The 26,014-nt window shown below is 40.2% G+C and overlaps 1 long non-coding RNA gene and 1 pseudogene across 1 annotated transcript; both read right to left on the bottom strand.

Annotated features, from left to right (window-relative positions):
• Nucleotides 1-2,420: 2,420 nt before the first annotated feature.
• Nucleotides 2,421-4,083, bottom strand: LOC112868153 (lathosterol oxidase-like; annotated as a pseudogene).
• Nucleotides 4,084-10,230: 6,147 nt separating this feature from the next.
• Nucleotides 10,231-14,345, bottom strand: LOC147575660 (uncharacterized). Its single transcript, XR_015242761.1, has 2 exons — nt 14,178-14,345; nt 10,231-13,247 (listed from the first exon to the last, which is right to left on the bottom strand). It is a non-coding gene; the product is annotated as an uncharacterized LOC147575660 (long non-coding RNA).
• Nucleotides 14,346-26,014: the final 11,669 nt, after the last annotated feature.

Genomic DNA, 26,014 nt, shown 5'->3' with positions numbered 1-26,014 from the left:
TTGAGGCGCTTGAGTGTTGGTTAAGCATCCAGCTTAGCTCAGGTCATGATCTTCCAGCTTGTGGGTTCGAGCCCCACATCAGGCTCTGTGCTGACAGCTCAGAGCCTGGATGGAGCCTGCTTCGGATTCTGTGTCTTCCTCTCTCTCTGCCCTTCCTTTTCTTGTGCTCTGTCTCTCTCGCTCTCATAAATACATTTTCAAAAAACTTTAAAAAATTAAGAAAAATCATCTCTTTATGCCAATATTGAGTTTTGATCCAAATCTGCTCCTTGGTCGTCTCTTCCATTGGAATTCATTTTCCCCCCGAACAGTTCTCAGTTTTTCAGGCCAACAGAGCCCAATGGAATGAGGGTGGCTATGCCTTCTAGGATGGGGCCAACTGTCCCTCAGACCACAGAGTTAAGCATGGCTCCACCCCATGCCGGTGGTATACTCTTGGGCAATGTATTTAACCTCCTAGTGTCTGCTTTCCCTCAACTACCTAACTAACCTTCCTCAACTGAACTAACAAGAGTGTCTGCCTCTTATGGTTAGCATGAGGATTAATAGAGTAATATGTGTAAAGCACTTAGAGCAGCGCCTGACACATAGTAAGTGCTTGATAGATGTTGTTATTATTATATTAGTCTGGGCTCCCAGCAAGAGTTATGTGTCTGTCTCCCTCTCTTGGGGTTAACAAGGAATCTGCATATATAGAGGTGGTGGCCGAGGTAGATAGAGCTTGTTTGCAAATTACTACCCGGGAATTATTTTATTCAAAAGCCCTTTTGTGAAAAATTCCAGACAGTTTTAATTCTGATTTTTTTTTCTACGAACGCCTATGATGGGAATAGGTATATTCTACTTCTTAGAAAAGTCCGAGGCAGAGAAAGGTTAAATGATTTGCTCAAGGACATAACAAATGAATGGTGACTGGGAGATAGAAATTATATGACTTCTAGTCCACTGCCCCAGACCGGGCTCATTCTATTTAGATGTTATGTTCATACTTAATATTATAGATCCAAACGACCTGGACCCATCTCACATTTCCTGTATCGTAGCGGTATGCAGATGGTGAACATAAAAAGAAGGTTACAAGTCAAATGTTGTATCGTGGACAGAAAGACTATAAAATTGAAACATGATCCTCTCTATTATTCCACTTTTATTTGAGGCCTATTCTTTCTTTTTATTCACTTGAAAATACTATTTATTTGCTTTGTGGAGAAGGCCTATTCTAGTTTGAAATTATTTCTGTCAATTGCAAAATAAAGTTATCAACTGTATAAAATAAAAGATCACCTTGGCAACTTCAAAAATAATAAAGTATGCTATTATAAGAGGTAAATTTTTACACTAGCAGCAATTTATAATAAAACATTAAATCCATATTTATTGCATGAAAAAATAAATTGGACCACATTTGTACCCACTCCTTTACAGCCACGCACTATATTAGGGAAGAAAGCTGTAATACAGAATGGAAATACACAAATAGAGAAATATTTCCTCGAGCTGTTTTAGTGACTGAGACTAAGGTGAGCTTCTTTTGTTAAAATTGCGTACAGTATTTCATGGATTGCAACTAGATAGAGGCTTAGTGAAACCAGCACTGTGGGGTTTATCCAGTGCTATGGAGTTCCTCAGTGTGGGGCTGGGGAAAAGGACAGACCGGAACATCTGGCTGTGGATCCAAGGCGAGGCAGCTGGAAACAGATGAGATGTGGCAAGGGCCAGACTTCTGACAGCAGCAGGAAAGGCAGCGATCCAAGCATCACAAACAGCTCTGAGGTCCAACAGATGAACAAGGTGAGGAACGGGTTACCAGCATTGACCCAGGGGAAGACAAGAGTCCAGTTGGCAACGTCAGCCCTGAGAGGGCCACCGGGCGAGCTGCCTGGTGACCGTTGTGCAAGGAGGCACCAGAGCGAAGGAGCACTTGGACTGAAGCCTGTCTCCCAGCAGTGGGAGTGAGGGAGCCCAGCCAACAGGCTCAAGGGCTGGTGAGTGACGTGAGACATACTCTTCCGGTGTCTCTCCATGCTGGAAGAGGAAGGAGATATTGAAAGGGGAAACTAGCAAGTGGAAAAAAAAAATCATGGCTAATTTGTAACCTAAAATAAAACCTGGATCTGTTTCAGTTCACGCGATGATTTTTTGAGGCAACACACACATTACTTCTGTTAATAAAAAGGATACCGTGATGTGCCGTGACTTACTGAACTCTTATTCCACATCAAGTACTCCTTAATCTCCCACGACTCATACAAAAACCCCGCCTAGGAAACATTATTATGCCCATCATAGTGTTGATGAAAACGGATTCAAAATAACATTACATGACTCTCCTGAGGTCACCTCGTGGAAGCATCAAGATTCTAGCAGGTCTCATGAACTTGCTAACTGGCTCTACTCTCTCTGCCATTTAGGAACCCATGTCAGATATTGACGAAGATGTGCAAACTTAAATAAACCTATATGTGTAACAGAAAGATAAAAGGGTATATATATATATATGGCAAGGTAGACTCTGAAGGAAGCCATGACTTACAAATGGAGTAGGAATCTGCCAGAGATGGTGAGGTTTGTGTACGTGATTCAACACAAGTCTATGACAAAGGCCTCTATGAATCCAGTAGATCAGCATGTCAGTGAAAAAGAGGAAGGAAAGCATATTAACAATGAGCTGAAACCAGCCACTTGGAAACTCTCCTATGCCATCATATAATTTGCTGTAATCTCTCAACTCTAGCGGGAACAATGAAAACAGTGGGAATATTAATCCATGGCAGTAATTCGACAGGAAACATAATCTGCCTATAGACTTGATTCTTTAAAAATCGTGGATGTTTCAGATGGCCAACAGGCACATGAAAAGATGCTCAAAGTCGCTCCTCATCAGGGAAATACAAATCAAAACCACACTCAGATATCACCTCACGCCAGTCAGAGTGGCCAAAACGAACAAATCAGGAGACTATAGATGCTGGAGAGGATGTGGAGAAACGGGAACCCTCTTGCACTGTTGGTGGGAATGCAAACTGGTGCAGCCACTCTGGAAAACAGTGTGGAGGTTCCTCAAAAAATTAAAAATAGACCTACCCTATGACCCAGCAGTAGCACTGCTAGGAATTTACCCAAGGGATACAGGAGTACTGATGCATAGGGGCACTTGTACCCCAATGTTTATAGCAGCACTCAACAATAGCCAAATCATGGAAAGAGCCTAAATGTCCATCAACTGATGAATGGATAAAGAAATTGTGGTTTATATACACAATGGAGTACCACGTGGCAATGAGAAAGAATGAAGTATGGCCCATTGTAGCAACGTGGATGGAACTGGAGAGTGTGATGCTAAGTGAAATAAGCCATACAGAGAAAGACAGATACCATATGTTTTCACTCTTATGTGGATCCTGAGAAACTTAACAGAAACCCATGGAGGAGGGGAAGGAGAAAAAAAAGAGGTTAGAGTGGGAGAGAGCTGAAGCATAAGAGACTCTTAAAAACTGAGAACAAACTGAGGGTTGATGGGGGGTGGGAGGGAGGGGAGGGTGGGTGATGGGTATTGAGGAGGGCATCTTTTGGGATGAGCACTGGGTATTGTATCAAAACCAATTTGATAATAAATTTCATATATTAAAAAAAAATAAAGAAGAGGTTGACTAAACTTGAAAAATAAAATAAAATAAATAAAAATTGTGGATGTTTGGGGCACCTGGGTGGCTCAGTCATTTAAGTGTCCTATTCTTGATTTCGGCTCAGGACATGATCTCACAGTTCATAAGATTAAGACCCACATTGGGCTCTGTGCTGACAGCATGTAACTTGCTTGGGATTCAATTTCTCTCTTTCTCTCTCTGCCTGTCTCTCAAAATAAATAAATAAATAAACATTTTTTAAAACGTGGATTCTTTATTAATTAATGATCACAGACAAAAAGCTCAGTGTTGCAAAGATGAAATAAAGGATACAAGCACCAAGATTTGTTACAGTCAGGATACTGATAGTTCATCAGATGAGGCCACCCTCAGACCTTGAGGCTGGATAGATGTGTGGTGTAAAATAATAATCTGCATTATTGAGTACAAGATACATCTTTGCCCCTCGAGAAGGTCCGCCACCAGTTTGGCCTCTGCAGGGTCATAGGCTGCCCTCTTTCCTTAAACCTTATGAACCAACCTCTGCTCGCTTCAAACTTTCCTTCTGTAGCTTCCTCAACTGTCAGCCTTCACAGACTTGAAGACAGTTAATGCCTTGCTCTGGATTAGTCTTTGGCTTAAGGGAATGTTGTGGCTGGTTTGATCTTCTATCCAGACTAAAACTTTCTCCATTTCATCAATAAGGCTGTTTTGCTCTCTTATCATTCACATGTTCACTGGAATAGCACTTTAATTTCCTTCTAGAACTTTGCCTTTCTTTGGCTCACTGTTTGGTGTAAGAGGCCCAGCTTTCAGCCTTTGTCAGCTTTTGACAGGCCTCCTCACTAATCTTAATTATTTCCAGCTTTTAAAGTGAGAGATGTGTGGCCCTTCCTTTCATTTGAACACTTAGAGGTCATTGCAGGGTTATTAATTGGCATAATTTTAATATTCTTATGTCTCAGCAAATAGGGAGGCCCAAGGAGAGGGAGAGAGATGAGGGAATGGCCAGTCAGTAGAGGAATCAGAACACATACAACATTGGTCAGTTAAGTTTGCTGTCTTCTATGTCCATGGTTTGTGGTACCCCAAAACAATTGCCATAGTAACATCAAAGATTACAGATCACAGATCATGGGGCCCCTGGGTGGCTCAGCTGTTTGAGCACCAATTTTTGATTTTGTCTCAGATCAGGATTCCAGAGTCGTGGGATCCAGCTCCACATCGGGCTCTGCACTGAGTGTGGAGCCTGCTTGGGATTTTCTCCCTCCCTCGGCCCCACCTCCCCCCCACCAGATAAAAAAAAAAATTACTGATCATAGATCACCATAACAAATATAATAATAATGAAAAGGTTAGAAATGCTGCAAGAATTACTAAAATGTGACCCAGAGACATGAAATGAATAACTACTGCTGGGAAAATAGCACCAATAGACTTGCTCTATGCAGGGTGGCCACAAACCTTTGATTTGGAAAAAACTCAGTATCTATGAAGCACAATCAAATGAGGGCCTGCACTTTATATATTTTACTCCACTCTCTTCTTGCTTGCATGGTGTCTGAAGAGAAGTTGCATGTAATTCTTATTTTTGTTCCCCTGTAGGTAAGCTTTCCCTCCACCCCCTCCCACAGCTTCTTCCAAGATTTTTTCTCTAATTTCAAAGTATATGCCTGGGTGTAGTTTTTAGGGCAGCTGTCCTTCTAGGGGTCCTCTGAGCTTCCTGGATATGTCTTTTGGTGTCTGACATTAATTTGAGGTAATGCTCAGTCATTATTCTTTGAGCACGATTTCTTCTATTCCTTTCTCTCTTTTTTCTTCCAGTACTCCCTCTATGTATATGTTACATCTTTTGTCGCTGTCTTACAGTCCTTACATGGTCTGTTATGGTGTTTTGTTTTGTTTTGCCTTGTTGTTGTTGTTGTTGTTTTCCAGTCTTTGTTCTTTTTGCCTTTTCAGTTGTGGAGGTTTCTGCTGAGATATCCTTAAGCACAGACTGTGTCCAGTCTATTAATAATCCCATCAAAGGCACTCTTTATGTTAAGGTGTTTTTGATCTCTGGCATTTCTTTTTGGTTCCTTCTGAGGATTTCCATCTTTCTGCTTACATCACCCATCTGTTCTTACATGCTGTCTACTTTACCCATTAGAGCCCTTAGCATATTAATCATACCATTTTAAATTACTGGCCTGATCATTCTAACATCCCTGCCTGGTTTTGGTGCTTGTTCTGTCTTTTCAAATTGTCTTTTTGGCCTATTGGTACATGATGATAATATCCCAGCAGATTAGGCTCTGCTTTACTGGTTTCTACCGAGATCAGGTCTTGTTAGGAAGAACTGAGTGCTCTGGCGTATTTCAGAATGGTTTCTCTTCCTCCCCGACCCCTGTTCGAAGCATAAGGGCATTTTTATTAGACATTCACTATAGGAACCTGGTCAGACTTCTAGAGGGAAATCTCACAAAGTCGTGGGGTCTCCTGATGGCTGGATCTTCCTTGGGTTTTTATCTCTCAGATTTGTCCACACTGAGCCTCCAGCAACATGTCAGTTACAGTTCCGATTTTTCTTTCCCCAGCACTGGTTCCTGAGGCAGGCAGTTTCCACTTATCAGCCTCTAGTTCGGTAAATTGTTATCTCTGTATTTTGCTGTAGGTCTTTTCAGTCATTGGGATAGTGGTTTGCTTTGTATCCTCATGTCTCTTACATATCCTGGAAGTTTGCTCAGCTTTTTACTTCTTGTTAGGATGTTGTGGCAGCTTCTTGGCTTCTTACATTCAGAAGCAGAAACTGGAAGTGTAGCTGTACTAGTTTTTATTGCCGCTGTTACAAATTGCCAGAGACCTAAGGGTCTAAACCACACATACTTATTATCTTTTGGTTTTGGAGGTCAGAAATCTAAAATGGGTCTCACTGGGCTAAAATCAAGGTGTCAGCATAGCCGTGCCCCTCTGGAGGCTCTAAGGACGTCTATTTTCTTACCTTGTCCAACTTCTAGAGGCCACCTGCATTCCTTGGCTTGTGGACTCCTCTTCCATCTTCAAAGCCAGCAATGGCTGCTTAAGTCTTTCTTACATCACTTCATTTGATACTGACTCTTCTGCTAACTTCTTCCACTTTTAATGATCCTTGTGATTTCATTGGGCCCACCCAAGTCGTCCTGGATAATCCTTCTATTTTTCGGACAGCTCATTAGCAACCTCAGTTCTGTCTGCAACTTTAATTCTTCCTTGCCTTATAATATAATATATTCACAGGTTCTGAGGACGAGGCATGGACATTTTTAGAGCGCTATTACCCTGCTTACCACAGCAGTCACATAGCTTGTGGCTTTTTTTTTTTTTTTTAAGAGAGAGAGAGAGAGAGAGACAGAGAAAGAGTGTGAGCAGAGTGTGAGCAGGGGAGAGGAGCGGAGAGAGGGAGAGAGAGAAAGAGAGAGACTCCCAAGCAGGCTCTGTGTTTAGCATGGAACTTGATTCGGGGCTCAGTCCCACAACCCTGGGATCATGACCTGAGCCAAAATCCAGTCGAACACTCAACCACCTGAACTATCCAGGCACCTCTATAGCTTGTGGCTTTTAAGACAGCTTTTCAGGTAACTGACAACTCTTAAATAAACAGGTACTTTCAGTGGTAGAGATCATGCTTTGTTTTCTGTTTCTCTTCCGTCTTCTATTAATATTGACATAAAAATGACCATTCTATTTTAGTTCTTTAGCTTTCTGGTTTGACTCCTATTAATCTTAATTCACAAAACCTAATCCACATTGTGTTTTAATATATCCAGTATGGTACCTCCCTAATTTTATTAAGGTCACCAAAATACCTCAAATCAGGAAAGAAATCAATGGACTTAATTATATTCATTGCCTTGGCCACATTTGTCACATTGGTCCAATTTGTCAGATGAGCAACTTTTATTTATATCTCTAAGTTTCACTATTATGTGTTTAGATCAAAGGCAAATAAAGGAAAGACTGCTAATATAAAACAGGTTTTTTAAAAAAAATTATAAAACTTATATGTTATGTAAGTTTTAAAATATAATCTGTTATAAAAACTACAAAAATTATAAATATTACATAAGTGTTTAAAATTACTTAAAAATTTTTATAATTGGGGCGCCTGGGTGGCGCAGTCGGTTAAGCGTCCGACTTCAGCCAGGTCACGATCTCGCGCTCCGTGAGTTCGAGCCCCGCGTCGGGCTCTGGGCTGATGGCTCAGAGCCTGGAGCCTGTTTCCGATTCTGTGTCTCCCTCTCTCTCTGCCCCTCCCCCGTTCATGCTCTGTCTCTCTCTGTCCCAAAAATAAATAAAACGTTGAAAAAAAAAAAAAAAATTAAAAAAAAAAAAAATTTTTATAATTTAACTGGCATTCAAATAAAGTAAATAAACTAATTGTTTTTATATTTTTTAATGTAAATTTTTGACAAAATGAAATTTATATTTATAGTCAACAGGTTTTGGGGAAAATGACTAATCATTAGAAATTATATTCTGCCTATTTATATATGATTGAATTTTTAAGACATTCATCAGTTATTCTTAGAGACAAAATCAAGCACAAATACAATGCAGTATAAACTTTTAAAAATTTTTATTAGTTTTGCAATTTTTTATCCTGGATACAATAATTTTTTTCTTTCAATACCTGACCTATATTCTCAAAGAGTAGTTGCCATTGACTTAATTTTTTAATTTAATTCCATTTTAATTTTACTGAAATTACATTTTAATAATTTGCGATGATCTCTGTTTAACAAGTTGTAAAAATATATAGGCAGGGGCGCCTGGGTGGCGCAGTCGGTTAAGCGTCCGACTTCAGCCAGGTCACGATCTCGCGGTCCGTGAGTTCGAGCCCCGCGTCAGGCTCTGGGCTGATGGCTCAGAGCCTGGAGCCTGTTTCCGATTCTGTGTCTCCCTCTCTCTCTGCCCCTTCCCCGTTCATGCTCTGTCTCTCTCTGTCCCAAAAATAAATAAACCTTGAAAAAAAAATTAAAAAAAAAATATATAGGCATATCTCTCTTTATCTTAGCAGCTACAGATGGCGGGGGCCAACTGCTCACAACTTTTACAAATATGAGTCATAAGTGGGTAGAAATGACCTTTTGGAGCCCCTTCTGGTGTTAATATCCAGGTATCCACATTATGTATGTATGTTTCAATGCTGGAGTCTCAAGATCTCAAAGAGCTGTAGTGAAAGCATCTTCAGAACCAAATAGAAGTGTACTCTATTTTAATTGTCATCCATTTGAAAACCAAACCCAGAATGGGATATTGCAGGACCTGAATGTTTATATAACATAACCCTTATTTCTGTCATGCTCCATTATTTATGTGCTGTATTCTGCCATCACTGGGTAATTAACTCTCTTTGTCCTTGGTATCCAGGTGAGTATTACTACCAGTCACATTTTACTTTTAGGCACCTTGAAAAAATGAGTATGTGAATGGTATGCCTACACAGGTTCTGCATACAGATTCTGTTGAATGCCACTAAAGGGAAACAGGATGTGCGGCAGAGCTTCCCTGATGGGATAAGAGATGTAAGGAAATGTTTTAACCAGTGTTTTGAATCTCATTTGTTGAATTTCATTGAATGAACCTGGGTTAGAAAAGCAACTATTGTAAGGTCTGTGGAGGATGCAAAGATAGATCTGATGTAGTTCTGTCTCTCCGAGTTAAGAATCAAAAGAGGCAGGTGGATTCGTTAGTAACTATAAGGCAGTCAAGATGTTATAATAGAGATAAGGGAAGAAGAGATTGATTTCAGTTTTAATTTTGTTTTTGAGATAGGTTATGAATATGGGGGTATTAAAAAATGTTTTATTTTAAATAATTACAGACTTATAAGAAGTTGCCAAAATAGCATGGAGAGATCCAATGTACTCCCTGCCCAGCTTCTCTTAATGGTACCATGTTATAGAACCAGTACATTCATCAAAACTAGAAAATTGGTGTTGATACAACACAATTAAGTAGACCACAGACTTGACTGAGTAGTCTTTTAATATGCAGAACTAGAAGAGGGAAGGAGAAAGGAACTCTAGGTTGAGGAAATAGCATTTGGTTGAGTACAGGTCATGAGAGAATATGGATTATTCAAGAAATCTGCTGAAAGGGACTTTAACAAGTAAGCCATTCCCTTCCACTTTATAAATGAACTAATGAGGCCCAGAGAGATTAAACAACTCACTTATTTCCTTTTCTTTCCTTGGTTAGTGACTGAGTTTAGGTATTTTTATACAGCACATGCTGGTCTCCAAGATCTTAGTCCAGGAATAGTCCTCCTGAAGGTATGTTTTCTTAGATGGAATAAATACATGGTGATTCTTTTGGAACCTCTATCAAGATCGCACTCCAGGTGCGTTTTTTCCTCTGAGTCCCCAGAGCCTAGTGCAATATCTGACACACAGTAGATGCTCAGGAAATATCTACTGAATAAATGAACCAATGAATCTCATTTTTAACCCCTACAACTGAAGGAGAGGCACATCAACCAAGGATAACAAGAGAATAAATCACACCCACAATTAGCTCATTGCAATGGAACCCATTACTGAAAGTCAATTTGCAGTTGGGCAAAATGACAGCTGTAAGAAGGAAGTTGGGCAGAGAAACACATTTTATTTGAATTATGATGAATTAAAAATGTACACAGGCAATTACCCCTATTTCAGCCACACTGTGCAGTAAATGTGTAAATAAAAGGTGTGAGTGTCCAACAAGGAAAACAGTGTATTCTCCTTTTCTGCATTTTGAACACATGCATCAGATGTCCCTTCATAGGGATCATTAGAGTTTTTAGCTTAATTCCAAGCTAAAAAACAGAATCATTATGGAAATGCTGCTTTTCTTATTGAACAGTCTGTAGGATAGCTTGTTGCCAAATTAAGCAGCACACAGCACTTGTTAACTTAATTAGCAACCTAATGGCTGAACCTCAGCCTGACAAAACGCATGTTGCTTTGGATGGAAATTGCAGTGAAACTACAGCCACTTCAAAAGAACCACAATCCTGTGGATACTTATTTTTCCTTTTGGGCTAAAGGAAAACCCGACTGCCTGGGAAAATCCTCCAATTCCTCTTGCAGCCCAAACAGCATTACCAAGAGTCAGAACCTTATAGGCTGTGAAACATTCCTTTTTCAAAGGCTGTGTGCAAGAGCACTTCCCAAGGGCTAATGGGTATCCTTGTGCCTCCATTAATAGCACAGAAAGCAAACTAATTAATTAGAGGACACACTAAATAAACTCCATTTATCACCAAATGGCCCAAGTGATAAACAAATCATTTAAGAGCTTATTGAAAGCAGAAATGAAGAAGGCAATTGTCAAGGATTCAACCTGATGTGTTGGTGAATATCTCGAGATTAGCAGCGGTTTCAAGGTTCCTTGTTGGGGACAGACTTGGAAATTTTATGTGATAGAGGGTGTGTGCACATTCACTCATCAACAGATCTTAAATTATTGGGTTGTCTCTCTTCTTTAGAATCTGTTAGTGTCCTTCTGGCTCAGAGGTAAGCTGCTACAAATAGTCCTGTTTCTGATTCTTGGAAAACAGAGGTTCAGGTCTGATATGCTGGCATAAAATGGGCAAAGGCTTATTCCTGATGTTACTCTGGCATCTCACAATGCAGAATTTTCTGCCTTCAAGCTGCTGTGTACTCTGAAAATGGTTCACTTTAAGTGAACTATGAGAGGGGCGCCTGCGTGGTTCAGTCTGTTGAGCATCCGACTTCGGCTCAGGTCATGATCTCGCAGTGCCTGAGTTTGAGCCCCGCGTCAGGCTCCGTGCTGACAGCTCAGAGCCTGGAGCCTGTTTCAGATTCTGTGTCTCCCTCTCTCTCTGCTCCTTCCCTGCTCATACTCTGTTTCTCTCTGTCTCTCAAAAATGAATAAACATTAAAAAAAATTTTAAGTGAACTATGAGAAAGAGGGAGGGAGAGGAGAGAGACCCAGAAGCATTGAAGACTGTCGTAATTTTTATTATATACTGAGAATATTGATTTGATGGGGCTTAGAGATTTACCTAACAAATGATTGTTAATTTCTCTGACTGTTATGTGTGTGTGTTTGTGTGTGTGTGTGTGTGTGTGTGTGTATGTATTTATTTATTTAAAATTTTTTTCTCACCATCCATTTTCTCCAGCTTATAGAAGAAAAACAATAGTATGTAAGATAAAGTGGGTTTTCCTGAGAGGTCACTTGTTCCCATTTTCTCCATTATTTATCATTATTTATTTATTTTTTTGTCTGAGCCTCTTTTCACATGTAACCTGTCATGTCACTGCATTTTGCCAGGCCTTAGAAACCTTCATTGAGTCTTCTCTCTCCCCCACACATAAAATGCTGACCTGGCTGCTGTAAATTTTGTGCCACTAAATACTATGGGAAAAGCCTTATTCATAGAGGGCAACGCTATTTTAAGTAGTTCACCCAAACTCATTTCAAGATTTGCATGTGAACCTTAGTTTACCTTTGAAAGTCTGCTACTTGTCTTCTAAGTTATATTAGCTGTTATCAAACTAAAGGAAAATGTTCCTAATAATTTGAGGAGTTGTTCTGTGGTGTCTAATTATGGGGGTAAACATGGATTTTGGTGTGTATTACAGCTGGAAAAAATGAGAAATAAGTTAGTCGCTGTGTGAGGATGACACAGATTTCTTGTGTTCTCTGTCTCCATTTCATGTGTCCACGTTGATATAACATTTGACACTTCACAGATCTCATTTATCTGATGTGATGGCTCAATTAGAATGAGTCTTTTTTTTAAGTGTATTTATTTTGAGAGAGAGAAAGAGTGAGAGCGAGTGGGAGAGGGGCAGAGAGGGAGAGAGAGAATCCCAAGCAGGCTCTGTGCTGTGAGCACAGAGCCCAATGTGGGGCTCTGTCCCACAAACCATGAGATCATGACCTGAGCTGAAATCAAGAGTCACATGCTTTCCTGACGGAGCCACCCAGGCTCAGATCCAAAAGATTCAAAGAATGTGAATCTTTTGGTAATAGGGACTATGTCCTTTTCATGTTATTAATTTAGCACTTCCCATGTACCTTGTACTCTAGAATCTGGTTTTGTTAAATGAATTAAAAGTTCTCCTACTCCCTGTGCATTCTGAAAATGGCATTTGATAATATACCTTTTATAAGTCAATGTTTGTTAATTCAGCCGGAGTTAAGCATGTGGTTCTGCGGACAGCAAGAGCTGTCCTTGACTACGTAACAGGCCTTCTTTAGCCTATTGGTGCAATGTCAACCGGAAATGGAAATGGCTGATGTCATGGCAGCACCCAATGAAGCTCTTGCCTTATCTTAAGGAATAATTCTAACTTGTATCTAACATGCTTTAGGAGATCCCTAAATTTGTTTGTTACTGATATTAGAGAGGTGACATTATGCAGTGAAAATTATTATGGATGAAGGGTCAGCGGGTTGGGGGTCCTATAATTCTGTCATCCTTTTAGGTCTGTACTTTTGGGAAAGATTCTTAACTTTTAACTTTCAGCGTCTTCATAAGTCTGGAAAGAATGTTGTTGTATCTTTTTAGAGCATGCTTTCCTACTCATTGTCTGGATCTTCATTTTGATTATAGCCTCATTTAGCATGCGGTTTGTGGTGTGAACCCTAGAGAGAAGTGAAAGAATATTATCAGCAGGATAGGAAAAGAAAACATATACAACACAAAATCAGCGTACATGCCCTCTCATGTCTTCCAGATGGTTCCTAGGTTATTTCTAAAGAGAGCCCTCACACATGTGTTCACAGCCCACTTCTGTGGGAGTCATACGTAGCACTTGGATTAAGTTCTGGGGCTGGGTTGTCAGCCTCTGAAAGGTTCAGTGATGGTTGCTGTGCTCATTAGGTCCTATCTGAAGAATCAGAATGAGTCGTGTAGCGCTGTTCAGTGCCCCCCAAAAATGTCTCCTGAGCTGGACAGTCTCAGCGAGCCAAGGCTGACGTGGTACCCGTGTCACTTCTACTCACTCTGAAAGGGAGAGTCTGAGCCCCAAGTACATTTTGAACCAGCCATCTGAATTTTCACCCCTCAACATCAGCATCTTTTTCTGATTCAATGTAAAGATATTGTGTTTGCTTAACAGCAGCTTATACCCTTTTATAAGGCAGAATTCTGTATTCTTTACAAAGATAATTTCATGTGAATGTTACGGATTTACCATTCCAATCATTTTCTTTTTTTTAATGTTTTTAAATTGATTAATTTATTTTTGAGAGAGACAGAAACGGCGTGAGCAGGGGAAGGGCAGAGAAAAAGGGAGCGAGAGAATCCCAAGCTGACTCCGCACATCAGTGTAGAGCCTGACACGGGCTCGAGCTCACCAAACCGTGAGATCATGACCTGAGCTGAAACTGAGAGTGGGACTCTTAACCAGTGGAGCCACCCAGGCACCCCTCGATCATTTTCTGGTATTTTTGTATTTGTCTTTTGGATGCCCGCTTTCATAGATTTGTTTTCTGTAGCTTTGACACACCGCTGTCCTTATGTTTTTAATCCATCCCAGTCATGAAGCTATTGGTTTTTAGCTCCAAACTCACCCTTCTGTGCTCTGCTTCGCCTCGCTGGAGCTGGGACTCTGCAAACCACATTTCTGCCTGGCAGTTATCTCCTTGCAAGACTGCCGATAGGGGTGCTAGATGCGCACCACAAAGCTGGAGGGAAGGGAGCGACTTGTTCCTCTTCCCTTCATGCTTCTTTCTTTAACGTATTTTCACTGCGATATAATTGACATACAGTGTTAAGGTGTTTAACGTGTTGATTTGATATGTGCGTGTGTTGCAGCACGATCACCACCGTGGTGTTAGCTGACACGCCCGTGCTTCACATAAGCATCAATCCCCTTGTGTGGTGGGGACAATTAATGCCTAGTCTCCCAGCAACTTTGAAGTTTGCAGCACAGTATTCTGTGGCCACTGGGCTGTGCATTAGATCTCTAGGCTTTATTCAGCTCCTAGTTGCCGGTTTGTATCCTTAAACACCATCTCCCAACTCCCTCCCAGTTACTTTTTCACCCCCAAAGAAGCAGTTCCTTGGGAGAAGCAGCAAGTAGCCCCATTTTGGAATTTTGGTCACAGTTGCAAAAACAGCACCAGCTAACCAATGTCCCCTCCTGATTTTCAGTTCCCTGAAGGTTCTCTCCAAGATACCTTCCCAGGTGTTGGTGTGGTCACTGCTTCCTGCAGATGCTCCATCATGTCTCAGCGGGGGTTTTGTTAGGCCTTTGCGGTTAATATAGTTAACAATTCTTCATAATGACTTAATTCCCGTATTAAATTCTCTCTGTTAAAGAAGCTGTTAGGATTTCTGTCTCTTTTTTTTTTTTTTTAATTTTTTTTTTTTTTTAACGTTTATTTATTTTTGGGACAGAGAGAGACAGAGCATGAACGGGCGAGGGGCAGAGAGAGAGGGAGACACAGAATCGGAAACAGGCTCCAGGCTCTGAGCCATCAGCCCAGAGTCTGACACGGGGCTCAAACTCACGGACCGTGAGATCGTGACCTGGTTGAAGTCGGACGCTTAACCGACTGCGCCCCAAGATTTCTGTCTCTTGACTAGACAGTGAAGGACACAGACCTGTTAGTCCTTTACCCAGCGTATCCACTCCTGGGTCTCTTCTGGAAGCCAGTCCTAGAGAACACTCCGAACCATTTTCTGGCCTGTTTTTCTGACCTCACAACAAAGAGGTTTAAGCAATTGCCTCAGTGGGTTTTGGTAAAAACCTCAGGAATACAGGACTCAGGACTGAGTCCTAAGGACTCAGTCCTCAGGACTGAGTTTCAGTCCTTCAACAAAAGGTCACATTTCCCTTACTATGAAGGGAAGCCACCTCTCTAAAGGAAAACACTCAACGCTGACAGCGTGTCCACATATTTTGTGTGTAGTCATCGTTTATACAACCTCATTAAATCATAGGACTTGGGAGGAAATTTGAGAAATCATTTAGTTAATTTGCTTGCTTCAGGCAGGATTAAATCTCGATACTTGTGTAATTTAGTTTTTCCATCAAAGCTAGATGCCGCACATTCATAAAATGAGTAGATGAAAGAATTTTACAATCTAGACATGATAAATTAGGATGACTCAATAAGAAATTTCTTTTGTAGATGGGTGATTTTTACCCCAACATCTACATAGTTTTTCTAAGGTACCTTATATTGATACCGTTTCCTTGAGTTAATACACATATTCTCTTATTTGTATCAAATATTTTTAAAGATATGAAAGAAAATACTACAAAATTAATCTTAAAATAGTCAAATGGGTACTTAAAATAAACTATATAAATTTTGCTTGGCATTTTATAATGTACATGTTATTGTTAGTTGTGGTCAAGTCAACGTAAGGACACTACAACTTGGGTATAGAGCATGTGTGTTCCTGTAACACGATTCCATCTTGCCCTCAAGCACGCGTTCATATGGTTTTCAGAAACCATTGAATCTTTTTAAGTAAAACACCTCATTCTCTTCTCCTTTAGTAGTCTTTTGTGAGCCATATATCAGAAGGTAACCTACTTCTTAAGGGATCTCCCTCGCCTTTACAGTGTAAAGGCCAGAAAATGGTTTGGAGTGTTCTGGTCAGGATGCTTTCCTGTTTGGTTTCTAGCCATTAGCCTCCATCCTCATTGTATTGTACCCACTGTGATGTCATCCGGCTTGTTTGCTCAGTGCCTTTCCTGACCTGTATTTGCCAAAGTGAACTGGCCTGAACTTGGGTATATGATTTGGCAAATGACAGAAGTTATAACTCTTAATCTAAAAGAGGATAGAGTTCCATGATGAGACTTCCCTCTGTTTACCTTTTCTGCACTACCAATCAGTGTGGCCACGTTCATCACCTCCTGTCTCAATCCTGCTATTGCCCTATGAGTAGTATACCCACACCTAAGGTCTAATTCAAAAATTTCTGGTATTGGATTTCTAGCTATGCCATAAGGCCTAGAATATTTTGACTTAACATAGGGGCTCTTCATAGGATACACAAGTCTTGACCAAAAAAGATTGGGTTACAGTCTACCACAGGTGTCCTATGTGCCCTGCTCATATTACTGCTTCTTTTTATGAGGTTCTCAAACAAGAGTTTTGATCTGACTCAGGCCTTTTCTACTTTGCTATCTTTCAGAAACTCCACACTCTCCTTGGCTTCTGGAAATTCATTATCAGTGGAATTTAATTTATTTTGCTCGCACACCCCTAAAATATTGTTGAAAATCTGCCTACTACTCACACATTTTTAGTTTAGTTTCATCATCAATTTACATAGTTGCAAAGAATGTAAGTTTAGTGTGTTATAAATATTGACATTTTAAAATAGAACTGCTGCATCACTTTTAAAAATATATGCAATATAATTGAATTCCTAATGGTTGGATACTCACTACCGTCCATATTAAAAACACCGAGCAGACTCTTCTTTAAAAGTCACGAATTTCACAGCTCATGAGATCGAGCCCCGCATCAGGCTCTGTGCTGACAGCTCAGAGCCTGGAGCCTGCTTTGGATCCTGTGTCTCCCTCTCTCTCTTTTCCCCTCCCCTGCTCATGCTCTGTCTCTCTCCCCTTTAAAAATAAATAAAAATAAAAAAATAAAATAAAAAGTAAAAGTCACAAATTTTATGTTGGCCCTTTATCTCTGCAGTTCATGTTTGCATTTCATTTCCCCTTTGGAATTTTTTCTTATATATTTTCATACTTGGAAGTCTTTTAATTACCACCCTGTGGTAGATTGCAAAAATGGTCCTAATGCATCAGCCATCTTTTCCCATGTTACTTTGTACTATTTCCCATTTTGACTCTGGGATTGATGACTTACTTCAGCCAGTGTGATGCTGGGAAATGTGATTCAGGGGCTTGTGAAGCTTTTGAGAGATGGGGCTCACCTTCTCTCTTAGGTTACTGCCAGAGCTTGTCTGCTGGAGAATGAAAGACACCTGAAGCAGAGCTGAGTGTCCTCTACATTAGTCAACAGTCAGACAACACAAATGTGTGAGCAAAACCAGCTAGAATAAGCAGTCACCAAGCCAGTCTCCAGCTGCTCCAGATGAACAAATACATGCTTACTGCTGTGTGATACTTACGTTTTGTGTTGTCTTATATGCAGCATTAATGTTGGAAAAATCTGAATCAGTCTACCATACTTTTCTATGAAATAAGAATAAAATCGGGGTGGTTTTTTTTAGTGTCTGTGACCATAAGTTCTAAATTAAAAAAAAAACACATTAATGTTTATTCTTATTTTTGAGAGAAAAACAGAGAGAGAGAGACAGAGTGCAAGCAGGACAGGGGCAGAGAGAAAGGGAGACACCAAATTCGAAGCAGGCTCCAGGTTCTGAGCTGTCAGCACAGAGCCCGACGCAGGGCTCGAACCCACGAACTGTGAGATCATGACCTGAGCTGAAGTTGGACATTTAACCGACTGAGCCACCAAGGCACCCCCCCCCCCATAAGTTCTAAGTTTAAAACAATGCATTTCTTCATGTTTATCAATTCCATTATTAGTAGTACCTTGCAAATTTAAACAACCTAAATACACTACAAAATTTAACACGTATTTATTAAATAAAAAGGTAAAATTGTATTTAAAATCCATTCCATAATGAGAGAAATGAGGATTTTTCCAATTATTTCAAGAATTTATGGATGAATATTGAATGAAACAAGGCTAATAATCCATTCTATTCATTTCAAAAATATTTACAAATGTAAGTGTTCAGAAATCTTGCCCACATACATGTTTGTGGGAATGACATTGGTTTTATGATAGCAATACCATTCAGTTGTTTTCTTGTCTTCCCTGATTTATATACAAATTTAACACAGGATCTCTAATCAAGAGTATTTTTAATGATTTAACCATTGACAGCTGTATAGATTCTACCTGAGTTTTTGAACATAAAGACTCGATAACCATCTGATTTAAAAAATCATCTTTTAAACTCAGTTATTAAAGGCACTTATTTTCTCAACAGGAATTACCAATCATTCAAATGGTCTCTTTGTTTTGCGTCACATACATTCTTACAACTGGGGCAGTGTACCAAAAGATATGTTCCTATTTTGTAAAATGGGAGAACTATTGTAAAACGAGAAGGGGTGAGTTCTTACACCAGTAAAATTCTGGACAGAGTGAGTACATTTGGAAGTCAAACATCTGGAAATCTTACATCAAGTAAACCTTCAAAAACTATTACCCTTGGAAATACATGTGCACTTCAGGAGCGAGAGTACCCTGGTGTTCTGTTCACTGCTCTTAACACAAAACCAGGGAGGAAAGGCAGCTTCCAGGCTCACCTACCCAAACCTTAGTCAGCCATTTCTCCTCTTTCATTTCGGTAGCATGTGTACATGATGCTTCAAATGTAGAGCTCCTCTCAAAGACTTATATTCTTCCTAGACTAGGTATGGGGAAATTCATCCAAAGTTATTTGGATGGTTTTCATTCCATCCCAACTGGGATTTCTGTCCTTATTGTTAATCATGACTCTTCTGTCTCAAACCTTCTTGTCCCTCTTCTCCACTCCATTTTGATTCCCCCAACTCCACTCACAGTCCTAGAGACATTTTTTCTTTCCATGAGTTAGAATTTCTTAAATAACAAGATAAGATCTTGTTTTCCTCCCCTCCGCCCGCCATGTCAGAGTTGATTCTTTTGGGCGTTCTCTGAGCTTTGTTCCTAATACGGAAATCAATTCTTTGTTAAAAGACTGGGCATAAAAAATCATTATGGATTTCTAAAAGCATGGTGAAGGCTAGACTAACTTCACTGCTTTGGCTGTATACATTTTCCTTTATGGCGGGTAGCAAACTGTGTGGATCTGTTTTATGTGGAATGATTGAAGGAAGTAAACAAAATCTCACATAAAGCTAAAGAGCAAAACAAATACTATACAAAAAGGAGAAAAATTATGTGATATTTCAAAACATTCTCCATCCTCCTATAACCTTTAACTATACTTAGGTGTTTATATTGTGTTTTGACCTATGGTATTCTGAAGTATGCATTTTGTATTCAGCAACATGTTTTGCTTAATTATTTACTCATAACCATGCCTCATGTCACTGGGACCCTGCAAGGAGGCTGCCTGAGCAATTTTCAGCACATCATCAATACTCACTAGAGTGTTGCAGAAGACAGAGAGAAGGACACAGAAGACACCACTTCTGTGACTTTTCATCACCCACTAAATAAAGCCTAAATTCCTTAGTGTGTCCAGTCTCCCTTAATATATTGTATCCTTAATATATTGTACCCTTAATATATTGTAATATATTCCTCCAGTCTCCCTTAATATATTGTATCTAGCTCTTATGTACAAACTAAATCTGACCTAACATATTCAGCATCTGTCATTATCTTCTTTAAAACCTTCTACTCTAGCTAGCCGGAACTGCTCAGAAACTCTGAAGTGAGGTGCACACCCATCTCAGTATCAAGAGTATTTGCCTCCATCCTTTTCTATATTTCTTTCAAGGCCCATATCTTAAGTTCCTCACCTTGAAAGCTTCGCCTATCATGCATACAAGTTTATCTCTCCCCTTTAAATTCATCATTTTAATTGTCTTTATAATTGCTTACAAATTATTATTATTCATATGTCTCTCCACTGAAGGAGCAGGTTGCTTGAGAGACGGGGAACTGTTTCATGGTTTTAATCCGTATTCTTAAACACTGAGTTTTACACATAGTGGGTATCTTAGTGGGTGTCAGCAAAGGTCCAAGGCGCCCTTCACAATTTCTGCCTCATTGTCAATATATGATATCGCCTTCAATTTCTCAGAGACAATTGAGATAATCATAGGGGGACTTAATAACATTTCAGCCCTCTGTGTCTAACATCTGCCTATAGCTGCTCCATTGTTGCCTCCCTACTTCTAGCCATCAGAGAAACTGATGCTCAGGCTTTACCCAAGACCAGTTAAATCAGAATCTCCGATCAAAGAAAGACCAATTAGATCAGAATGACGATAGGGCTTTGAAATTGGAATTTTTAAAAAAGCCTCTCATGATTGATAACCAGTGTTGTCAATTTCTGGAATAGATTCTAGCCTCTCTCATCTTTAAGTCTATTCTCTTTGCTGGTACCTTCACCCTATGTCTGTATTAATTATTTCATCAACTTACTACAATGCTAAACATTTTTCCCTAAGCAATGCAAACCAAACTAAAACTAATACTCTTGATTTTTATTCCACTCTTTCTGTTATAGTTTAAGTACTTCCTTTCCATTTATAGGTGACTTTGGAAAATATATTTAGATAAATTATAAGAGTTCAGGTCCAGTCAGAAGGTAGAAACCACACAATAGGCTAAACGAGAAGTTTAATATAAAAAAGTACGACTGTGATAAAAGAGGAAGATGTAAAATAAGGTGTGCTCTAACTAGTACCCTAGGGCTGTGCGAGAATACCCCCCCAAAAAAGGACAATTTGGAAGGGGTTCAGATCTGTTTGGAGGAGGTGTGGTTCAGCCATCAGATAGCAGAGAAGTTTGCTGGGTTTAGCCAGGCTACAGTTGATGTGGAGTTTCTGGGATAGGAGTAAGTCACTGTGGTAGGCAGAATAATGACCCCTCAAAATGTCCAAATCCTAATTCTGGAAACCTGTGAATATCCTCTCATATATTGTAAAATGAACTTTGAAGATGCCATTCAATTAAGGACCTTGAGATGGAGAGATTCTCCTGGATTATCTGGGTGGGAGCGATATAATCACTTGCATCCTTTTTTTGAGAGAGAGCGGGAGAGGGGCAGAGGGAGAGGGAGGAGAGGGAGAGAGAATCTTAAGCAGGCTCCACACCCATTGCAGAGCCCCTCCATCTCACAAGCATGAGATCATGACCTGAGCCGAAGTCAAGAGTCAGACACTTAACCAACTGAGCCACCCAGGTGCCCCTCACTCGGGTCCTTAAAAGTGAAGAACCTTTCTCACCAGTTGTCAGAGAGAGATGTGGCTACAGATGAAATGGTCAGAGAAGCACTATTGCTGACTTTGAATATGGAGAAAGGGACCGTGAGCCAAGTGAAGTGGACAGTTTCTGGAAGCCGGAAAGGCAAAGACACAGATTCTCACTGAGACTCCTTTTGATACCTTGATTTTAGTCCAGTGAGACATGTTGGACTTCTGAGCGGCAGAAGTTGAAGCTAATGAATTTCTGGTTTCAGCCACTAAGTTTGTGGTGATCGATTATATTTGCAATAGAAAACTAACACATTCATTCTTCGGAGTGCAGGTGATCAGCAGCTGGTGGCACAGGTGTATATAACTCATCGTGGGAGTTCTGGAGCTGGTGGTAGTAGGAGGCCCTCACAGTGCAGAGGACTCTGGTTCCTGAGTAGAGGGGATGCAGAAAGGTTATCCTTAGGCTGAGGCTACACGGTCTCAAAGGGATGCCAGCTAGGGCAGACTCCACGAGCTGTCTTCACATCTACGAGGCCCACCTGTGGATCCCCCCAGAAAAGGAAATGATTGGAGAGCCCCTTCCCTTTTCAGTGTCCCCACCAAGTGTCCACACTGAGAATGCTTAGCTTCATGCTCACTTGAAAGACATATTTACAGGAATTCTGTTGTTTATCACGGAGCAGATATTGAAAAGGTATATTTGGAGCAGAGATAATCGATTGATAACTGACATAAATTTCCGAAGCATGGCTGTCCTTTCATTACATCCCAGGGCAGCTTGAAATCTGTGTGTCTCTCTCCACTGCAACTACCCTTGTCAAGGCAATGAGCTGTCAGCTGCACTTAGTCCTTATGTGTGTAAGAATCAACAATGTTGGTTAGTATATTCTCGGCAAAACTGTCTTTTCTCTTGATTTCCTGACATTGTTCCTCATTCCTCTCCCACACCTCTTTTTAGTCTGCTTCCAGAGTTTTTGGGCTTTGTTTTATTTCTGTGCCATCATTCTTTCTTCAGCTCACCATTTACAGTCTCTTCTCCAATGAACGTATCCACATCTACACATGGAAATTAAGTGAGTGGTAGATAATGATAATTCTCAAATCTGTATCCTCAGCCTGGGTTTCTTCTCAGCTCTAGTCCTCCATCACCAGGTCCTTCCTGGACATGTATCAGTAGGAGCCCCAAGTCATCATGGCCAAACCAAATGCATTATCTGCCCTAATTCCACCTCACAGAGTGGAATATTGGTGGCTAGTCCCAGCCATGCAAATTTTAAACAGAACCTGGGGGAGTCATCTTCACTCATTCTCTCATGTGCTCTATCATCAATTCTCACCAAATATCATAAAGTTGAATATACTTTCTCAATGTCTCTCAAGTCCAGCCCCTTCTACCAACCTCCTTGCCTACGTTTAAGTAGGTTTTTCCTCCTCTCTGGAACATTGTGATGGATTCCAGATTATCCCTGGCTTTTTAAGAAGCCAGTCTTTCTGGCTTCCTACCTACCCATGCTCTAAAACAAACGGTGTACATTTTTGATTAAATGAACAACATCCCATCTCTGTTCATCAGCACTCCTCGAGTGTATAGACTTCTGCACAAGTAAAAGTATTTTATTAAGGGGAGAGTTTGCATTAAGCTTGCGTCATAGATCAAACTCAGATACGAGGAGACATTGGAAAGAAATAAGAAGGATAGAATTCCAGTGAGTGCTTGTGGGGATATGCAACTTTTTTCCAGATAGATTTATGTATTTATATAAAGATGCATGCTATAATATTTAAAAAATCCATACTGGAGTCTCTTGAGTGCCTGGTTGAAGACTTTGAAGTGACTCTGTAATTAAAAGATATTGATTGAGCCAGGAGATTGTCAATTTTAAAACCTTTCTTAAGTCTACAAATTTAACTGCATCTTTATGTATTCTTTCTTTCCTGCTGTTGTAATTGATGCCATGGCCCTCCTTTCAAAAGGCAAACCCTTTCGTGTGTTCTCAGGAGCTCAACTGATCCTGCCTTCTCAGATATTTTCTTTGTGTGTTATCTCTTCCCCACACTAAATCTTCAGCCCTCTCTGTACTCTAACTTTTTCTCATCCTTTAAATATGTTCTTATATCTCTGACACCCCACTTGCACTTGCTTAGACCGCCCCTTCCATGATATCTCCTGCAAAGGGCTGTGCTCATATACATTCTTAATTTTCTCACAAGTATTTTACTTTTCAAACACGTCAATCTGATTTCTGCCTGTAAGGTTTCCCCAAAACTATTCCTGCAGATTTAACCAGAGGGGTCTATATTATCAAATCCCGTGGCTATTTCTCAAAAGGTGTTGATGTCTCAGTCCATTTTCCACCTTATTCCCTGGCTTTCTACCTACCTTTTTGGCTATTCATTCACAGGTCTCCTTTGTTACCATCCTCTTCTCTGGCTGAAATGTTGGCAATCGTTGGGGTTCATTTCTGGGTCAGCTTCTCTCCTCACGTCATATTTCCACCTTAAATGTTCCATCTGTGTCGCTGTCTTCAAAAACCATGTGCTGATGACTGCCAAGTTTATCTCAGGATTGCAGGCATCCAGGTATGAGCCCCAGCTATAGGCAGTCAGATCTAAAGCAAAAGGACAGATGGAAAAGCATTATGAAAGATGAGTCAGCCTGATTTCATTTGTCATTACTTCCACCCAAAGCTGAATTTTGGAGAAACTAGCTAAATTTTAGTCCAACGCTTTAAAAATCTTCAAGAAATGAATATTCATTTAGATAAATGAAGAGTTCCTCTCTCCCCATTGCATCATAAACTCTTTGTAAAATACCTTAATTCATCTTCTAAATGTGCCTACTGATTGTTTGAAACCAGATCTTGAATATCTTAGAATATTTGTGGGTAAATCACGGCAACTTTAAATTTTTTTTTTCAACGTTTATTTATTTTTGGGACAGAGAATGAACGGGGGAGGGGCAGAGAGAGAGGGAGACACAGAGTCAGAAACAGGCTCCAGGCTCTGAGCCATCAGCCCAGAGCCCGACGCGGGGCTCGAACTCACGGACCGCGAGATCGTGACCTGGCTGAAGTCGGACGCTTAACCGACTGCGCCACCCAGGCGCCCCAATCATGGCAACTTTAAATGTGCCTAACTGCCCTCATGAGCCATTCTTTCCTGGGTAAATATTCCCCTGGAGTCCTCCCTCCCAGCAAGACGCACAGCTGTCTCTTAGGATAGCCGCACGTTGATATTATTGTTAAAGCATGAAGGATGGGGCTGCTTTTGAAGATGCTGGGTTTTTTACTTATGCCATAATTCATCCAATTTTCCTGTCTGCTGTCATCAAATAATGTGCCTGTTGGCTGGGTCAGTACAACTGACATCCAGTTGGAATCTTTTAGAATGACTTTTGTATTTCAGTAAGACTTAAATATTACTGAGCTGTTTGAGGTATCCGATTTAAGAAAAATTTGACTGACAATTCAATGTTTTAATTATATTACTGTAATACTAGGATTATATTTTTATATTCATGAAAATGATATGAAGCAGTGGCCAGATTTCAATCAAAATACTAATCATGTCCTTAACACTGTGGTCTTCTAATTAGCATTGCGACAACCAAGTTGTGCTTTTATTCATTTTACAAAATTGTTTCTTTGTGTCTGAGGGAGGTTACGTCAGTAGGAGAGATGGCGTGACAATTATCCTGTCACAAATATTCTCTCTCTGTAGTGATTTTCACATTGTATTTTTAAAACTTTTTTTTAATGTTTATTTATTTTTGAGAGAGAGAGATAGAGCACGAGCAGGGGAGGGGCAGAGAGAGAGGGAGACACAGAATCCAAAGCAGGCTCCAGGATCTGAGCTGTCAGCACCGAGCCCGACTGGGGCTCGAACCCATGAACCATGAGATCACGCCCTGAGCCGAAGTCAGACACTCAACCTACTGAGCCACACAGGCGCTCCTGCATTGTATTCTGTAATACCAAAATTTGTTAAGTACAAGTAGTTCAGCAGAATTTTCTCTGAAACTTGACATTCATCAGATTCCCACATAACTTCTTGATTCATTCATAGGTAATGATGCAAATTCATTAGCTTCTCCTTGTGCTTCATTTTTTTTTACTATTTCACACAATTTTTCATAGAAACAGTGTTTGATCTGAGAACATCTGCAGCAGTTGGAAACATTTTTCCAGTACTTAACTTATTAGTGCCTGCTATTGTATTGTATCAGCTGTCACAGTTCTTAGTATCAGGATACACACACACATCAGTTTTGTCTATGCATTGGAAGCCTTGACTGGAATTAATAATGAACTGGCTATTTCGGTATCATACTTAAAGCTTTCTGACTTAAGCATCAAATCCTGCCAATTACTTGTTCCGCTATCACTTTAAAATTAAAACTCTAAACTCACTTTTCCCAGCACACCAGCAGCTATCAGCAGTAACTTAATTCATTGACTGCCTTCTACCTAGAGGCCCTTA

The sequence above is a fragment of the Puma concolor genome, chromosome D3, assembly GCF_028749965.1.
Source record: "Puma concolor isolate L17-30 chromosome D3, mPumCon1.1.hap2, whole genome shotgun sequence".
Taxonomy (NCBI): domain Eukaryota; kingdom Metazoa; phylum Chordata; class Mammalia; order Carnivora; family Felidae; genus Puma; species Puma concolor.
Note: the sequence above shows the minus strand (reverse complement) of the source record. Positions and strands in the feature narration are given on the sequence as shown.